Raw genomic sequence first — 15848 nt, 5'->3', positions numbered from 1 at the left:
CCCCCCCCCGCACTGCTGTGGGACGCTCCATCTACCCCACCATCGCAGCACTCATGAGCCACCTGGTACCTTGAGGCATGTAGAAAAAACATGTAAAGCTGTGTCTCTGTCCAAATTGTCGAATCAATACAGGGGGTTCCTATTAGATTCAGAGAGATTAGAGGGTCTCCTGATTTGATTTGGATTCGGAGATTCAGCCACCAAATTGGGCGAATCTCTGCCAAATTGAATCAGGGACCAAAGTTTCACACAGCCCTAATTATTAATGCCACAGCAACCTTTGCAAGTACAAACTATAGGACAGTTTGGAACAACAGTTCTATAGTAATGCTAGGAGCCCAAGGACCCATGCCAATTTACTAATAGCTCCTATGCAAGTGCAGGGAGGCTGCTCTGATGTGCTGGAATTCCAGCACATCAGAGCAGACTCAATTAAATAAGCAGACATAATTAATTGACTCTGCTGGAGCATGGAAATTACCATGCTCCAGCAGACTCCAGTGTCACATGTATCAGCGTCCCCACACTGAAAAATGGCTGTGGGGTACTTTAAACTAAAGCTCATTTGATGCACTTTAGTTCAAAGCTTCCCATCACCATTTTTCAGCAGAGGGATGCTGGTGATACACATGATGCTCCAGGTGCCTTTAATTAGCACAACTCTCAGAGCTGCGCTAATTAAAGTGCCTCCCCTCTTCCCAACCCCCTCCCCTACAGCATGTCTATAAATGACCTAAGAGATGCTTCTAGGACAAAAGGAAAATAATGTAATTACTTAATCTATGTAAAAAAAAATCCTTTAAATCAGGGGTGTCAAACATTTGGCCAGTGGGTCAGATCCAGCCCAGGGAGGTGGGACTTCTGGCCCCTGAGCTTTTTACTGTGGCCACCTGCATCCAAGGTGTTAATGCTACTGCCATGCAAACCCTGTCATTTTAGCTAGCACCTTATGTCAGTGTGGCCTGTGCCACAGAATTTAGTGGTTTCAGGTGACTAAACTCAGTGGCATCCATTCCCTGGATGTTGCAGTGCTGGCATTGCAGCACCAACAGCAATGGTGATTTGCGGGGGAGGGGGGTTGAGTGGCATTAACTCCTTAGCTGCTGGCACCAACAAATCAGTGCTAGGAGCCATGGCCAGAAGCCCTGCCATCTAGCTCTAAGTTACAAAGAGCCTTGTGTTCCCAATGCAGGCTGCAGGGCCAAATGAGTTGACTTAAATCAAACTCATTTGATTTAAATGAATTCCACAAGAAAAGAAATTCCCTAATAAGGATAGATTTTCACTGTTCTCCAGTTCCTGCTGCGTGGGCTAAAGCCTTTGCTCTATAGGAGCTGAAGAATCTGTCTCCTTCTACATCAGCTCACATGAATCTAAAAACACCCACAATTCTGAGCTTTTGCTTTTCTTTTTTTTTTCCTTTCTCATTATGCTGAGTTTGGACACATGTCGAAAACCTTAAACTTTTATAAATTACAGCCTTTGATTTTAGCTACACATTGCTGAAGCAAAAAAAAAAAAAAGGTAGTTTTTTTCCTTGATTACTTGACTATGTCCTATCAATCATGATTATAGTCCTGTTAAAATAATTAGGGCTTTTAATCAATTTTCAAACCTCATAGCTCACTGGACTGTGAAGTGAAGCTAAAATGCATCACAAGAGAGGTTATACTGAATACTACTAGAAATAATGCTTTCTGCAGATGGTGGGTGTGTATTCTGGGGAAAGACAGTGAGATCACCTTCTTATCGGGCCTTAACATTCTTTCAGTACAGCACTAAAATAATTAGAACCGTGCACTTGACAAACTGAAACATAAATTAGTTCTCAATTGGATACTGTAATGCCACAGCAACAGAAGCTCTCTTGGCATCTCAAGAAGAAATATCTCCCAATAAATGGTGTATTACTAAACGTACAAAAGAATTTCCCTTTTGCAAAAAGTCCCTGTTACTATTTGATAATGTGACCTTCACAGTAAAAACAATCCACTTACTGCATTAGTGACCAATGCTGGTTTTGTTCCAGGGTTTTACAACAGACTTTGCTGTCTCAGTGCTCTCAGTAATATATCTCAGCATTGCCTGTGTACAGCTGTAGAGTCTCATGGAGTAACAAAACGGAAAAAAACCGTATTCTTTAAAATTTAAAATGTCCTTTATTTATACCATGAGAGTAGAAGATGGGAGACTAAAGTGGGAAAAACACATTTATATCGTGATAGTACCTAGAGGCAACTGGCTAGAGCTTTACCCCTTTTCTAGACACATGCCAAATACTGACCCCAGTTTTCCCAAATATAAATGCGAGTAGTTATTTGCTCTAGGGAAAGAAAAGCAGACTGGTGTGATGCTATTTACCCCACTCCTGTGTGCTGTTGGCTACAGAAACTCATGTATTTTAACTGTTCTAGCTCTATGGGCTGCCCTGCAAGGAGTAAGAAAGCTTTTCACCTTGAGTACCTACCTAAATTAATCATTAATTAGGGATCCTATTGTGCAAGATATCATAAAGATGTGAAAAGATAGCTCTTGGCCCAAGAAACTTAGCAATGAATTCCTGATCTCACTGCTGTCAATGACAAAACTAGCAGTTTTTCAAGATTTCTTCTTTACAAGCTAAGTAAATGTAAAATGAGGCCAGGCCCTCTAAAAACCTCAAAGCCCATAAGGTGACTGGATATGTTAGTTTAATGAAACTGTGAAATGTAGAAGGGCTATTGAGAAGCTACCTTACTCGCTTTGTCATAACCAGCACTACTTTCTTCCCTGCATCTTGACCTTGTTACCAAAGTTTTTCTTTTTCAGACATTCTGGTTTATTACACCTGAGTTTTCAAAGTACTACTAGACAGAAGCTAGCAGAAAAAAAACTAAGGCAAGACAACTGTCAACCTATTAGGACATTTATTTTACAAACTTAGCCATCTGGATGGCTTCCAGCAGATCATTACTTCAAATTCAGCACATATATACTAGCTAATGTGGAAGAATTAGAGAAAATCACGCTTACCATTGAACTTTGCAACTTACAAGACAATACTAAAAAAAAGCCCTGTGCTCCTCTAAATTTGGTATCCATCTCTGAGAATCCAGCATCCTCCTAGGGCTCAGTTATCTGCTTAAAGTTATTATTCATTTTGTAGCAGGTCTGTTGCACATGTTCATAATAATGAGTGATGCTTGATTTAGCAGATGGTTGGAACCTGTACAATTCCCTTAGAGATATTGACTATGGTTATATTATTCCCAGTGTTGATTTAAAAGCAGAAAGCCAATACTGAGTGATTCAGCTCATCCAATGTGAGTGAGTTTATCATTTCTACAGCTTTTTGAATCTCTCTGATCTTGGTATGAGACAAATTACATCTTCTTACATTGTTATTAATGCTTTTTCTTGTCACACACATGGCAAAAGCAAGGCAAGTAGAAACAATGCATTAACCCTGCAATTATTTATTTATTACTCAGATTGTAGCTCCCCATTGCTGTTGCTTATGGGTTTTGGAATGAGACAGGTTAATTATTTTTATTTATATACCACCATAAGTTTGTAGGGTGCTTTACACAAGTCTATAAGAAATAATTCAATATTCTCAGTACTGTACTAGCACAATAGATGTAAAGGAATGAGCAGTGGCAATAGGTACAAAAATAAAGGATTGTGCACAGACTTATGTGCAGGGTTATGTGCATAAAAATGAGAAAGCTTTATTTATACACTGTCAATTCTTAAGTTTCAGGTTCCAAATAGGAAGTAATCAAATTAGACCTGACAATCATGAATTTGCCCAAAACTGTGATGCCCTGTCCTGTTTAGTCAGAATGCCTGACAATCCTAGAATACCTAAGAAAAATAATGGGAGAGACTGACTAAGCAATCAGTCACAGATAGTGTTTCCACAGCGTTCGCCTTGCTTCTATATATTTTTAGTTGTGGGATTTTTCCTGGTGAATACACTAAACAAACAAGCAACCCCACCCTCTTCATTAAACAACCATTGTCATTTCCTCTATTTTTTTCAGTGGATCATCATACCTTTTTTCTTTTCCTGGTGCTCATGCTGGGCTTCAGTTTTAACAACCTGCATGGCAATTTTTCCAGTTAAACCAATTGTCAGCAAAACCTGTATAAAAATAATCTCTCTCCATTTAGATAGTAGCAGTATGTTTTAGTTCGCATAGTTCGCAGGGGGTGTTGTCCCATTGTAAAGTGACTTATCTCATCACCAATACTGCAGAATTAGTATATGCTGATTAAAAATTGGTCTACAGTGCAGGACTGGTTGAAAAAAAAATGTTACTGAATACAAACAAATTACATCTTTTATTTTGTAACCTATTTTGATAAGATGCTTTTGTTCTATTTTTGAAGCCACTTTTGCTATCATGACCTGCGTTGGAAGTGTCATGTTTGTGTGTCTCCCTGAAGCTCGAGGTGACTATCTGCACTAAATTCAAGCTGGTAACCCACTGAAGGAAAAGGGCCAAGTATTGAGGACACAATGATCAACTCTGCAGAGTATCAGAAAGAATGAAAATTTCTGGGAAGGTGTCAGAAACCATGATACAGGACAGGCTGATGAACGAGGACAATTAAGTGGCAGCATATGACGTCCAGAAGGAGGCTTATCAGAATCTGGGAGATGCCAGCTGGCATGGCCCCCGGAGGCAAAGGGAGCAGGAAGGGGATGTTTCCCCCCTCGGTCCCATCTGTCTTTGGGGGACTGCAGCAGGGTCTGCCAGCCCCCACTGCCACCACCACCAATTGCTCCCCATATGGGGCAAGCACCCAGATAAGCCCCCTCCTGCCCCCTCTGCTAGATGCTGGAGGGAGGGGTGAATAACCCCTCTCCTTGCCCCCTCACCTAAGGGGTCATGCATACTGGCCTCTGGACATGCCTCTGCTGCTGGAGCAGCGAGGGTGTATGGCCCATGATGGGGGCAGTACCCCCTGTCATGGTGTCTGGGGAGCTAGCTAGCACTACATCCAAAAGGGACCTGGGGGTCATAACTGACCATAAAATTAATATAAGCCACCACTGTGATGCTACAGTTAGCAGAGCAAACAATAAGCTGGCCTGCATGAATTAATGCATCTCAAGCAAAACTAAGAAAATTATTCTCCCACTCTACTCTGCATTGGTGAGGGCACAGCTGGATTAATGCATTCAATTCTGGGTGCCACACTTCAAGAAGCAGGTGGAGAAGCTTGAGAGAGACCAGAGAAGAGCCACTCATATGATCAGAGGCCAGAAAAGCAAGCCATACAAGGAAAGGCTGACAGACACGGGACTGTTCAGCCTACAAGAGAAGACTTTGGGGAGATTTAGTGGCAGCTTACAAATATATCCGGGTAAAGTGTCAGGGGCTAGGCAAACAACTATTCACCAAAGCACCCCAGGGGAAAACGAGGAGTAACGGTCAAACTCCTAAAAAAAGGTTTTATACTGGACATAAGGAAAAACTTCTTCATGGTTCACCTGGCGAGACGCTGGAATAGATTCCCAGCAGGGGTGGTGCAGGCACTTACCCTAGAGTTCTTCAAAAGGAAACTGGATGCATGCCTTACTGGGGTTATTTGACCCCAGAAGTTTTTCCTGCCCAGAGTAGGGGAGCTGGATGCGATGAACTTATGCAGTCCCTTCCAGCCCTTAACTTCTGTGAATCTGTGAGCCTCTTCCCAGTGGGGGGGAGGGGGAGTGCACTTCAGGCAGGTTGGCCAGAGCTGTCAGACTGCATGGCATGAGCGGTGGTACTGGGGCTTGAAGCAGTGACAATAGCCCCCTAAACCACCCTATCATCGCCACTGCTTGCCTCATGTAGTTGGCAGCATCTTTCCCTGCCCCACAGTTTAGCCCTCCACTGGGAAGAGACTCACAGTCTGGGACACCATGACAGGGGGTGCTGCCCCAGTTATGATCCCTGCCCCCTGGTCACCTGGGGTCAAATAACCCCAGTAATGTGTGCCACTCCAGTGGCAGGGATGGGGGCATGGCCAGAAGCCAGCCAACATGGTCCTTTAACTGAGGGGAAAGGGATGGGGTTTATTCCGCCCCTCCCTCTAGCATCTGGCAGAGGGGGCAGGAGGGAGCTTATCTTACCACTTGTGACTTACAGGGAGCAATCAGTGGCAACAGCCAGGGCTGGCAGACTCCACTGTGGTCTCCCAGGGACAGGGGGGGAAACCCCCCTTCCTGCCCCCTCTGCCTCAGGGGGCCATGTTGGCTGGCATCTGGCCATGCCCTGCCCCTGCAGCAGCAAGAGGGGAATGGCAAGTGGACTCTGGCTTGGGTCCTTGCTGCTGGGACAGGGAGGGGTGACCCCTTCCTGGCCAGTTCATTCCAGGTTACTGCTGGGGCTGGCCAGCCCCCACCAGAGAAATGTCTGGCAGGTCTAAGCTGGTGAAACAGGGGAGGGAGGGAGGAATAAACCACTTCCCTGCTCCCTTCTGGGGCCAGCATCTGACCAGGCCCCTACCTGTCCCTGCTCCAGCTAGGGACCAGAGGGACAGAGCCAGTCCTGTTCCACTGAAGCAGAGATCACAGCCCATCCCAGAGACCATGCTGGGATGCTGGGGGACTCTGATTTAACTTAAACCAGGAAGGGGTCTGGGACAGAAATTGCATAAACCAGTTTGAGCCCAATCAGTTAAGTCTGATGCTACATTCAACCAGGTTTATCTCAAACTGGTTTCAGACATTTTGAAATTGGTTTATGTGCATTGAACTTATGTTCTGTTACAGGTTTAAACCAGTTTCTGGTCACTTAAACCAGTTTACATGTAACTTTTGCCCCTAGGCCTGATGGCAAGAATCAGAAATGTACCCCACAGACCAGAAGGCAAGAGTTAAATAGTTTTTGGAGTAAAGGCAGCCCCTGAGAGTGCTGGTGCACCCCCTGACTGGCAGTGCTCCCTGCTTAGGCGACAGGCAGGTGGGAGTGCCATTTCCCCCCTGTGAGCACCAGCTGGAGAGTGGGGGTGCCGGATGAAGTGCCATTGGCACAATCAGCTGTGTCCCCCCACCCCCCTGGTCACGGACTGGCTGCTGGGGGGGATCATGCCCCCCCAGACTCATGTGGCACCAGTCACCCATGTTGCCTATTCTATTGCACATTAACATATTAGCATAGCTTTTTACATGCCAGTTTAATGTGCCGTAGAATAGGATACTGAGCATTGAAGTACATGTGTAGATGCACTCAGTATGTAAAGAAAGCATTACAGAAGTCAGTTGAAATAACACATGATTGAAAGATAAATATTGTGGACTGTACCCTATTTCAGAAGGACAGGCTTAGTTAAAAAAAACCCAAAAAACAAGGTACTTCACACTTTACCTAGAATATATATATATATGCCTGTTCCCAGCTGCAGAAGGAAGAAACCAACAAATATGAATGTATATGGGTGAAGATAAAGGGGGAAAAGAACAATAATGATACTGTGCTGCAGACTGCCAATTCAGGGAAAAGAAGTACATGAAGCAAGCAAGTAATAAGAGTATCCAAAACATATGAAGTGGTATTAATAGGGGAATTTTAAATTTCCCTGATACCTGCTAGAGGAAATAAGCAGCCTTTAAAAAAAATACAAGGTCCTGATATTTCTTTATATGTGTAGAGAACATAGTATCATAGTACTTAGGGTCAGAGTGGACCTAAACAGATCATCAGGTCTGACCCCCTGCCCCAGGCAGGAACGGGTGCCACGGTCATATCACCCCACCCAAATATTTGTCCAGCCTCCTCTTGAAGACCCCCAAGGTAGGAGAGAGTACCAGCTCACTTGGGAGCCCATTCCAGAGCCTGGCAGCCCTAAATGTAAAGTAATGTCTCCTGATGTCCAGCCTGAGCCTTCTCTCTAACAATTTGTGGCCGTCATTCCTACTAACCCTGGGTGGTGCAGAGCCTCCCCCAAGTCCCACTGGCCCTCCCTGGTGAGTTTGCAAACTGCCACCAGGTCCCCTCTCAGCCTTCTTTTGTGGAGGCTGAATAGGTTCATGCCCGTTAGTCCCTCTTTATAGGGCCTGCCCCACTGCCCCTTGACCATGCAAGTGGCCTTCCTCTGGACCCTCTCAATGCTAGCCACATCCCTCTTGAAGTGCAGTGCCCAGAACTGGATGCAGTACTCCAACTGTGGCCTGATCAATGCCGCATAGAAGGGAAGGATCACCTCCCTGGACTTGCTTGTGATGCATCTTTGGATGCACAACAAGGTGCAGTTAGCCTTACTGACCACTTCCTTGCATTGGTGGCTCATGTTCATCCTGGAGTCAACAATGACTCCAAGATCTCTTTCTGCCACCGTGTTGACAAGAAGGGTGTTTCCCAGCCTATAGGTCTTTTGCTGGTTCCTTCTCCCTAGATGCAGTACCTTGCACTTGTCTGCATTGAATTCCATCCTATTCTCATCTTCTCACCTCTGTAATTTGTCTAGACCTAGCTGGATTCTGTCCCTCCCTTTCAGCATGCCTACCTCGCCCCACAGCTTGGTGTTCTCAGCGTATGTGGATAGCATGCTTTCTACACGCACATCCAGATAGCTGATAAAGATGTTGAATAGTACAGGCCCCAGGACTGAGCCCTGGGGGACCCTACTGCCCACATACCTCCAGGTCAAAAACGACCCATCCACCACCACTCTCTGGGTGCAACCATCTGACTGTGCCAATTTGCCACCCATCTGACTGTGTAGGCATCAATGCTGCAGTCACCCAGTTTTTTTCAAAGAATGTGGTGGGAAACCATGTCAAAGGCCTTCTTAAAGTCCAGGAAGATGACATCCACCCCAACATCCTTGTCCAGGGACTTTGTGACTTGATCATAAAAAGAAACCATGTTGGTCAAGCAGGACCTGCCCTCAATGAGCATTACCTCCCCTGATGGGCCCTTGCAGATGTGCTCCTTGAAAATTTTCTTAAAGATAATTTTCTCAAACAACTTTCTGTTCCAAAAATTTGAGGACACAGTTGGCTGTCATCTATCTTGGATCTTATTCTGAACAATAAGGAAGAACTGATTACTAATGTGGCAGCGATAGGGAAGAAATAATCGCATGAAATGAAAGAATTCACTAGCTTCCTCAGAAAGAGGCTTTCCTATGATATAAAACAACTCAAAAATAGTAGATGAGGTCTTATGGGTAGACAAATTGATATATAAAGGAAAGCAGAAAGTCTGACACTTCTTAAAATATCTTATATTTGAAGTTTAACAAGAAGATATTCCAAAAAGGAAGGAACCACTTGGCTACACAAGGATCCAGAGACCAACTTGGCTACACAAGGAGCTTCTTAAGTTCCCTCAAAAACAAGAGAAAAATATTTAGTCAAAGTAAAAGAGGGTAAGTCATTGCAAAAGTAGGCCAAGGAATATCAAGAACTTGCAGAGACAAAAATCAAGAAAGCAAAGATAAAAAAATTAGATGCAACTGGCAAGGGGCATTAAAGATATCACAAGGATCTACAACTATGTCAGACAGAAAAAAAACCCTAAGACAGCTGTAAATCTATTTCTCAGTATAAAGGGTGATCTGTTAATGCAAGATGCAAAATGGCTCAATGACTACTTTGCCTCTGTCATGAAAAAAAAAAAACTGCAATCAAATAGCTAAAAAAGTGCTACAGACAAAGAAAGAAGAGCCAGATCACAGTAAGTAAAGAACAACGACAGAGTGCTTGATAAATCTGAATGAATTCAAATCAGCAGGGCCTGAGAAATTCATCATAGAACACTGAAACAACTGGCTAAAGAAGTATCAGAGACACTGGAACAATATTTACAGTCATGGATAAGAGGTGAGATTCCAGAAGATAGGATTTGGGCTAACACAGTGAACTTGTACATGTGATAGCATTTAATCCTCATTAAATTAAATAGGTTTATTAAAATTGAAATGATTTCTTTTATCAATGCATCCATGTTTACAGGTGACAGCCTTTAGATTGAACTAAGCTCAGCGCAATTCACAGTAAATTACAGCAGGAGAGGCCACATAACAATCCACCCCGCTGATGTCTTTGATATTCAATTACACCGGGGGCACCAGCAAACCAGTAATCCCCTCACTCCTGAAACGTAACCCTCTGAAATATTACAGGAAACCCTCACTATTTGTGCTTTCGGTATTCACGGTCTCAAATATTCGTGAATGTTGAACCCCCTTCTTAAATACACTTAAAGGAGCTCCTTGAAACTTTGTGCTTGCTGCCACCTCTGCGCTGTTGCCATTGCTAGAGCAGCTGTGCCCCACCCCAGCCACCGGGGGCACTGAGCTCATGAATGCAGACAGTGTTCATGAATGTAGTGTCTTCTTCATGGATTTCACCATTTGTGGGGGATATGAGAACGTATCTTGCATGAATGGCAAGGGCTGCCTGTATTTGCATATTAGTAAAGTATTAACATATAAATAGCAATAAAATGATAAAATAATCATATTATTGCAAAATCGCTGTATAATATTTAAAAACACGGTATAAAATATAAATTTGCATTTTCTGTCTTACATACAAAATAAATAAATAAACAAACTACACATAATTATTTAAATAAATAAATATAGTCAACATCCAGGAACAACAACAACAACCGTTAATTACTCTATTCTACCTATTCTGTATTCTACTCTATTCCTATTTTATATTCTACTCTATCACTCTATTATTCTATATTCTATTAATCTATTCTATTCTATTTCTACTGCATTTATATCTATTTCTATTCAGTCAGTTATCATTTTACTTTTCAACTGCCTTTATTCTTGTCTTGTCAATTGTGCTCCTTCTTCTTTTATCTCATGTCTTCTGACAGTCCTGCAAAGGAAGAAAAAAGATGGCTTTTGGCCTATACTCCCCAAAGCCCATACTTTTGGCCCATATTCCTTTGCCTCCCCCCTATAGGCTACAAAATCTTCCATGGGAGATTTAAGTATCGTTTTTTCTTACCTAAATGTAATATGTGATGCAGCATAGCCCTGAGGATGGGTTTGTCATGCTGCATCCACCATTCATGGGTTTTCTGGAAGGCAATCATAAATACTAAAGTTACCTTGAAATATTAGCATGCTAACATGCGTCAAGGCACAGCCCCTCAATTGCAAGCTTACCATTTGCTCCACCTATTGCTGGAGAGCTCTTTTCACAGTTGAGGTGTATGGAGGTGGTGGTGGGAAACATCACAAGCAATGGTGACAGTGCTGCCATCACCACCACCACCATACATGGCCAGTATATAGTTAAAATCAGGTGGCAGGTATGGCTCTGTCCCTCCATCTTTTTTTCTTTGCGTACAGACTACATTTCCCAGAAGCCCCTGACCACATGGCTCAGTTTCCATGGAAGCCAATCCAGATGCGCTGGCAACGTGCACATCTGTGCATGCAGCTCCATGCAATTTTGGAGTGGCTTGCCCCACCCCAAGCCCCCCCCTCCCCCCTTAGCACCGGCACTGCTTTCAAGGCACGTAGCATGGTGCGGAGCTGCACTGCAGCCAGTCTGGCATCTTGCTGCAGTGAGGGCGCACAGCATGGCATGGAGTTGCAACACAATTAGCCTGGCATCATATGGCAGTGACAGTGTGGTCCGTAGGTGAGGCAGAGCCATGATTTCCTTCTCACTGATATTATATTTAGCTGGGTTCAGTATTAGTTCAGTTTTCCAGAAAGACCAAAATATGACCATGGTCTGTTCTAGATGTGCTTTTTAGTCCCATATCATCCAACTAGGTAGTGATTTTTGCATGAGCTGTGGAATCACAGTAATACATCCATGGGATGCAAAAGAGTTGCGTGCTCCCATATAGGCAAAAAGACAGTCTGTCATTGATACAACCCAAGTGGCATAAAAAAGGCTGTCTTGTCATATGATTCTTCCTCGAGAGGCATCTGCCACTGTGCCTCTATGAGATTGATTCCAAGGACACGTTTAACTTTACCCTCCAATCTTGCAGTCTATTTACACACACACAAACATGGAAAAAACATCAAGCTTTCAAAAGTCCATTCAGAATTGGGTGTTTTGTCTGGCTTCAGAATTAGCTCAACTGAACTTTGTCTGCCACTGGGAGACTCATCAATAGAATGTATTTCCAGCAGAGTTGTTCATGTTTTACAATCTTATGCATTTTCTGGGGAAGTAGAAAGTTTTTTTCTCTTTGCAATTTTTCCTCGCTGTGTTTTGAGCTAATTGGGCATAAAACAGCTTATTAACCATCTGTGAGGAAATATGATGTTTTGTACACATAGAGAAATTCTTACCTAGAAATTTAACAGGCAGGATCACAGTTTTTCCTTCACAAATTTTAAGTGAGAGATGTTTGATGGTTTTCTGCACTAGTGCGGAAAAGGTCAGCCATACCTCAAAAATCAAATCCTCAATACACACAGAAAAGCACTGTAATTAAAACAGCTGTGAGGAAGGACTAGGTGAGTAGCCAGGTGGATCAGAAAAATCTAAAGAGGAAAGAGCTTTTAATATAAATTAGGACACTAATCCCTATGAAAAGCACTGAGGTAAACAAACTTTAACCTATTTACAAATTATAAATATCAAGCAATTATGACTACAGAGGCCAGTACTATTTTTTTGACTCTTCAAATTCACTGCAAAACCCACTCTTAAAAGGTCACACTATATTGACCTTTCCATATTGTTCCTAGTGAGATCACAGAATTTTAAAATAAATATACATGACTTTAAGTGACTGGAGTTTTGTTTTTCTGTGCAACCAGACAGTATTGCCTTACAGAGCAGCCCTCCATCAATCAAAATTAAACATTGCAGTAGATGGCATACTAACAGTACTTGCATAAATATTTACAGGGTTATACAGAGAGCTAGAAAGAATAATAGGTAAAAATGATCAAATGTCTATGTTATGATGTAATGAATGAAATAATAAGGGATTCTTCAGCATAATGGAGAATCTGGTTAACCTGTTTGGCATTATGGGAATATTGTGTAAACCTCATTTAGTTATTCATTTAATTAAAAATATTTAAATTATGCATTGCTCTTTTATCGATTAATCTTAATGAAGAATATTTTATTATATAAAAATAAAGCAATAGGCATAGTTAGGAACAACCAAAAATGAAAGAACAAATATTTGAAAAGAGAACCAGTGACAAAGAATACTTGGAGGAATTTATTTTCATACTATAGGTAACAGTGGGCACATCTACATGAGACACTTTACTGTAAAGTAGAGTAGTTTACTGTGCGGTAAGTGTGTGCATCTATACATGCACATGCTACCTGTGCAGTAAACCTTGCTAATCATGAGTAAGCTGGCTACTTGCATTTGCAGGGCCCATCATAACCAAATTGTCACAGATCAGAGTTTTTGGGGAGAAACAGAGGTGGCCTTCTGCCACAGGGGCTAGGAGATCCTTATCCTCAAAATCACAGAGCAGGGGGCTGGAAGATCCTAATCTCCCAGCACCAGCTCCACGACTGCAGGACTGGAGCTGGGAGATCCTTACCTCCTAGTCCAAGCCCTGGTACTCGGGGCTTGGGCTGGGAGATAAGGATCTCCTGGTGCCAGCCCTACAACCACAGAGTTGGCACTGGGAGATGAGCATTTCCCAGCCTAAGCCCCATAACCATGGAGTTCAGGCTGGGAGATAAAGATCTCCCAGCACCGGCCCCAGGGTCACAGAGCTGGCACTGGGAGCTCCCTGCTGGTAGAAGCTGGGAAGCTTGTACCTCACCCAGTTCCACATTCATACAGCTGGGTAGGGAACAGGCTGGGGAGTGGAGCTGAGTGAGAAACAGGCTTTGCTCTCATGGAACTGTGTGAGGAACAAGCTCCCCAGCCTGTTCCTCACCCAGCTCTGCACGCACCCTGCAATTACAGAGAGGGGCTGGGAACTGTCTTGGTTGGGGCAGGTCATAACCCTGCACCCCAATCAGGTGATCAAGGTTCAGGGCTTGGAAAGGGCTGCAGGGGTGGGAAAGGTCCAAGCCCTCTGCCCCATCAACCTGTGGGGCAGCTAGTTGCCAGCCCCTGGCTGGGCAGAGAATCCCCACCCAGCTGTGGGATCGCTGCTTGCTGCCTCGCTGGTGGATTGGAGTTGGGGACTGGGACTTTGTTCAGGCTGCAATTGGAGTACTGCATCCAATACTGGGTGCCACACTTCAAAAAGGATGTGGCCAGCCTGGAGATGGTTCAGATGAGGGCCACCTGCTTGGTGAGACGGCAGAAGGACAGGCCCTGTGAGGAGAGACTGAGGGACCTGAACCTGTTCAGCCTCAGCAAGAGAAAGCTGAGGGGGGACCTGGTGGCTGGCTACAAACTCATCAGGGGAGATCAATAGCAAATAGGTAGAGCTCTTTTCTTCCCAGCACCACCTGGGGTGATGAGGAATAATGGTAATAAGCTGATGGAGAATAGGTTTAGGTTAGAGATCAGAAGGCAATATTTTACAGTTAGGGTGACCAATATCTGGAACCAACTTCCCAGGGAAGTGGTCCTCGCCCGTACCTTGGACAAATTCAAGAGGAGGTTGGATGATCACCTGTCTGGGGTCTTGTGAACCCAGTATTCATTCCTGCCTGTGGCAGGGGGTCAGGCTAGATGATCTGTTCAGGTCCCTCCTGACCCTAGCTACTATGAAACGATGACCCTGGCCCCTCCCCTGCAGCTCTTTCTAAGTCCCCTTCCTCAATGATGAAGCCAGGGCTAGGAGCTTCCTGCTGCCAGGGCAGGGGGACATCACATTTACAAATAAGCTCAGAATATTCATCAAAACAGATGCCCTGCCCCCCCTGTGCCTCCCCAGCTGCCAATTCCCATGTATTGTATGAACATGAAATAACCACAATACCCAGAGCGCTCTGGATTCCAGCATTTGTGGGTGTGTGAGTTTTTAGTTTTTGCTGGAATGGTGGCTTTGCAGGGTGGATACAAGCTAGAATAAGGAATTTGTAAAATAGAAGAAACAGTAAGTTGGGTTAATCATTGACATACTGCAGAAAACCTTATGGCAATGTTTGCAAGCATAAGCATGTTAGAATAATAAATAAAGTACACCATTAAAAGTTCTTTTACTGTAATGATTTAAAAACCAAAAATATTTCTCCAGAAAACTAGGAGGAAAAAATATTTTCCTGAATGAAAGGAGAAAATTCTAAGTTATGTATAATTATAATATGGGGGGGAGGGTGTTGGAACTAAACAAGTGCATCTCCACTTGGTTCATTGGAATTCCATATTTGTACATTCGAGTTAAAATTAGTTTTAAGATCAAAACTGAATTCATGTTTACCAGTTATATCTGAACTCTCCTTTGTGCATGTTACAAACTTTAATACCTTGTGGCTCTCATTACTCAGCCATTACTTTCATAAACATCACATTTACAAATAAGTTCAAGCTATTCTACAAAACAGATGCTTGTAGAGAAGTAAAATGTTAATAGATAATATATGCAAAAATATATAGTATTTTTCATAGTTTTTGGAAGAACAACTAATACTACTTTGCACTACAAATGGTTTCCAGCATATATGACTTTACAGAGAGAACTTAATATAAGGAACTCTTAAACAGATTTCTGTGCAATCTTGATCACTCTCTCAGCATTACAGATACCTGCTTTCACAGGAGAAACTCACCTGGGAATGATTTAGCACTGGTTGTTCCCAGGGCATTCTTCTCCTGAACCAGACATTTTTACTTTGCGAGAAAAAGCCTGAACAGCTGTACAATTTTGGTTTCTCCTAGGAGAGTGACAACTGTCTCAGGATAAACTGAATGTCTGTAGGAGCAATCTCCCTGAAGTCTCCCTGTCACAAAGTTAAATGAAAAATGAACAAGGCTTGTATGGAAATGCCTACTAGTTCA

The sequence above is a fragment of the Gavialis gangeticus genome, unplaced genomic scaffold (genome assembly GCF_001723915.1).
Source record: "Gavialis gangeticus isolate Ggan-Ray unplaced genomic scaffold, GavGan_comp1, whole genome shotgun sequence".
Taxonomy (NCBI): domain Eukaryota; kingdom Metazoa; phylum Chordata; order Crocodylia; family Gavialidae; genus Gavialis; species Gavialis gangeticus.
This window is presented reverse-complemented; position numbering follows the sequence as displayed.